Consider the following 4,873-nt stretch of genomic DNA (forward strand, 5'->3'; position numbering starts at 1 on the left):
CTAAAAACTTTTGCAGAAGTACTTATGCCCACCACTTATTCCTAAGAAAGAGAAGAAACCCAATAGAAATGAAGCAACCATGTAAGTCAGCCCAAGCGCATATTTCTGAAATGATTTTGTAAGGCTCATTAAGATCATGACTTCCTATGTTTTTATGTTGCTCCTCTAAACGACTGGCCATTATGGAGCTTGAGAAACTTGAGAAAAAGATCCTTGTTTCCTGCAGATTTGGTAATCATCTATGAAATTTGGAATGACAAGAGGATTTAGATATCATATGGATCTAAATCTCTTAAAGGTTTAGAGACAGAAGTCCAGAGCAGTAAGCTCCCTACCCCAGGACACACAGCCAGAGAGTAATAGATCTGAAAGACACAACCACCATCTCTTGAGCCAGTTCTGCCCTTGCCATCGTAGTATTAGACAGATGCATACAAAGTAACAAATAAATACGCTTCTGTGTAGAAGTGAATAAGAAACTCCAATAACCTCGCTACAGATGTTAAGAGTGCAAAAGAAACCTCTATATTATACTATCAGACTACGAAACTTTCATTTTTAAAGACTGAATGTAACTACTGGTTTCTAAATATAAATATGTGTGTGTGTGCACATAGTCATCAATACCCAATAAACCATTTCCATCTACGAGGATGCTTCTAAGTGGCAAGACAGCAACATATTTCTTTTTTTTTTTTTAAGATTTTATTTATTTATTTGACAGAGATCACAAGCAGGCAGAGAGGCAGGTAGAGAGAGAGGAGGAAGCAGGCTCCCTGCTGAGCAGAGAACCCATTGCGGGGCTCAATCCCAGGCCCCCGGGATCATGACCTGAGCCGAAGGCAGAGGCTTTAACCCACTGAGCCACCCAGGCGCCCCACAGCAACATATTTCTGAATGGATTGTTTTGTCTGTAAGGATTGCCATGATTGCTAATCACTTGTGGAATGTAAGTAACCTTGAGTGTCTCCAGAGATGTGTCTAGAACCTAATGCAAAGCTGCTAAAAGCAAAAGTCAGAGACCTCTGTTCTTCCTGTTGGTTACAACCCAAATATTCCCTTGCATGTAGCTTCTTCAATTTCTCATGAAAAGCTTTCTAGGGATTTCTTTGATTGCTGCTATAGATTCCAACATCCAAGATATTGCCAAGGTACTGGCTCTTGCTTTGAATTTTGGGGTGGGGGGCGGGGGGGAGAAATGATTGGTGTATAGCCTCCAAAACATTGATAAAGCAGAGAGATAACACTCATCTACAAATATGGTATTCATCCTGCGGGTGAACAATATTCTAAGACATAGAGAACATCTTTAGTAGATTACTTTCACTCTGCCATATTTTATTCTTTCCCTTTCTTCAGATATTCTAAAGTTGCCAACACTACAACCTCACAAATGGTGCTCTCTCCCATAACTTCACCCTGTCTTGAAGAGAGATACGTGGGTGAAGCTATGTCTTTAGTACATTCAAACTTAAAGGCTTAACTGGGTCACTTTAAAAATGTAGAATATAGAGGCAAACATACAAACAAACAAGCAAACTGCTTAGAAACAGAACTAATTATTTCATTAAGCCATTCACATAATGATTTGTAGGGATTTTGCTGACTCTGTAGAAGTTATAAAATTTAAGTTACCAAAATGAGAGACAATCTACTAAAACAATCAGCAATCTTAAAACCTAGGCAATGTTGACAATAATCAATAACCATAGCAAAAAAAAACTTTTACAGGATTAATAGAAACATTTTAAAATTACCATAAAGACAGCACTTTCATTTGCAAAAGTGCTGTCCTATCAGAAACAATATTATGTCAACTGTATATGATCTCATAAGAAGATAATCTTCTGCCTAAATCCTCTAAATTCCAGTAGTAGATCAAGGACTGGAAAGCTCAAACCAAACTTTATTTATTTATTTATTTAGACATGCACAGTATGTCTGAAGAGTATTTTGTCAAGGGATTATATCTAACTCCCCTGCACATAAATATTTTCGCTATTATTTCACTGACGTTCATGGGACCTACTCAATGAATCTGAGAAGTTAAATGATGTTGTTTCCCCTCTCCACTCCCTCCCTGATACTGAGAATAGAAACCATTAACAACAACCCCCTTGGCAGAGAAGCCCTCCGGATGATACCATGTCAACAGGCTATCAGATGCAAAGGGCACCAGCGCAGAGAAAATGGAGAGAATCAGTGCAGCCCACCATCAGCCAGGGGAAAAGGAACACAGAGTGACAGCTAGGCAGTATTATCATCTTCGCAGCACCCTCTTGTGGACCAGAATAAAAAGCACATTTCTTTCATTAATATTTAATTTTATAGCTGCAAAGGAAAAGGTCGAAAACTAACTTATTTTAAAAACCTAGTATATTCTATTTTGAAGAAAATATTCTCTGATGTTCTCATGTGGGAGCTCTATTTCCTCAGCTTCTTGCTCTAGTCTGAGACTTCCTTCCGTTTTTCATTAGCTGAGCTGAGCTTGTCCAAAAAATGACCACGGAAATTTTCCTTTCGCTGTAATGAGCCCCAGTGGGAACCTGGCAAGTTAGCTCTTAGGAGATCGCAAAAGCGTCTTACCCACATCCCAGGAGGAAAGACAGCCCTGCTGATTGACTTCCTCACTAATCTCATCCTACATGGAGCATACTGACACCAGCCCCAGCTGAGACTGGTGCCAGGAAGAGTTTAGAACATTCACAAGGAAATGCCTATTAAAACAGAAGAACAGATGTCCAGTGTCCCTTACTCTGAGAAGGGGACAAAAGGAAAAACAATGCATCCTGCCATTTTCTCAGAGGCCGTCTTTTAGAAAATTTCCTTCAAGGCCATGAATCACTGGATCATATTTATAAAATACCTGAAACTCTATGGTGCCATAGAGGGGCTACAGATATCTCCAGAGACCTCAGAAGGGGTCCAAACACATTTCTTCTCTCAACCTAGAGCGACAGAGCTCTAAACGTGTGCCAAGTTCTGGCGAGACAAATCAGGAAAATGGTGCTGGCCTGTGTCTCCCCCAACCCTGTGGTCAGGGCATTCTTTTTCAGAGACTTCCCTCTTTTTACAGGACACTTTTTACAGGACACTCCCACAGTCAGTGCTCAGGTGGAGTCCTGCCCACAGATTCCTGAAGTTAACCTCCCACGGGTGAAGCCTGACCTACACTCACACTCCCATGTCCCACACCCCAGACAGAGTCTCCCCCGCTCCCGGCTCTGCTTGTCCAGGTTCCTTTCAGCCTCTGAGGGAAGCCCCGTCTGTGAGACAAACCCCCGGCCCAGTGCTTTTTAAACCTGGTGCTTTTCACAGCCCCCAACGGAACACGTCTCTGAGATATCACAACTTTGTAAGAAATTTAAAGTTGAGTTTTTATCTCAAAGGTAATTCAAATATTTTAACGTAATATTAAATACTATATAATATAATATATATAATTTATATATTATATAATTATATATATAATATAATATATATTGTATTAAATACTAAATATTATAAAGTAAATTCTGGAGACTCTGCAGAGCAGGGTAATAACCCCACATGTCCCAGGCTGTCCTATCCTTGCCATTGTTTGTGATCATGTGGATGCCCAGAGAAGACCACACAACAACACAAATGAAGGTTTCTCTTGCAGTGCCATGAGGGAATCAATGGTAGGAGAATTGTGGCATCACGTGACAGGTTAGTCTAAGCCTCTAAAGTCAAAAGAACCCATAATAGGGGTCCAGAACATGTTCCACAGATCATATATTTTTCATGCCACACTTGCAAAAAAGTTCCTTAACAGTCAGTTTAATAAATATGCAATGGAGTGATTTTTCTTTTCTCTCTCTCTTTTATTTATTTATTTTTTTTAGTTTCATTGAATTGTGTTTTGTAACACATTATTACATTGGCTCATCCAAATAACAGATATATGATTAAAACATTCATTATTGAAGGTTGCCTGGGTGGCTCAGTCGATTAAGCCTCTGCCTTCAGCCCAGGTCATGATCCCAGGGTCCTAGGATCAAGCTACACATCAGATTCTCCACTCAGCAGGGAGTCTGCTTCTCCCTCTCTCTGTCCCCACCCCTGCTCATGCTCTCTCTCTCTCTCTCATACTCTTTCTCTCAAATAAATAAATAAATAAATAAAATATTTTTACAATAATTTTTTTAAAACACTCATTATTAAAGAAAGAAAATAAGGACAGGAGTCATGATGGTGACTGGGGTGATAATCCATCATGCTCTAAATCAAAAGAATCAAGTCAACACACACATGTATCTCTCCCACATTAAACCAGCTATCTGCAGATTAATGTTAGCTGATCAACACCATCTGTCACTTTAATGTTGTTCACTGCTTTTCAGAGAGGCAACATAGCATCAACTGCGAAGTGCCCATTCTCTGAAGCCAAACTTCCTGGGTTCAAAGTAAAACTCCAACACTTAATAGCTGAGTGCACTGTGTGCCTCGGTTTCTCATCAGGACATGAGATGAGATCTGAGCGATACCTGCCTCTGTGATAATTAGTGAGCTAAGTAGATATAAAGCACCTAGCCTGGACCTTGCACATAGGAAAAGCTTTGCTAGTATGGTTTTTATCCTTTTCACGTAACATTATTTATTTAATTTAGTGGCTTGATTTACAGTTTATCGGCATGTAACATTTATAAACGTAAGTATACAGCAAGTTTTATTTTTATATATATTGATTCCATTTAAATCGAAATAGTGGTTAGTCAACAGGGTGAATGAGAATTTTTTTTTAGACTTTTTTTTTATTTATTTGACAGATAGAGATCACAAGTAGGCAGAGAGGCAGGCAGAGAGAGATAGAGGAGGAAGCAGGCTCCCCGCTCGATCGGGGCTCGATCCC

This window comes from Enhydra lutris, unplaced genomic scaffold, assembly GCF_002288905.1.
Source record: "Enhydra lutris kenyoni isolate GAN:26980312 unplaced genomic scaffold, ASM228890v2 scaffoldscaffold28, whole genome shotgun sequence".
Lineage (NCBI taxonomy): Eukaryota > Metazoa > Chordata > Mammalia > Carnivora > Mustelidae > Enhydra > Enhydra lutris.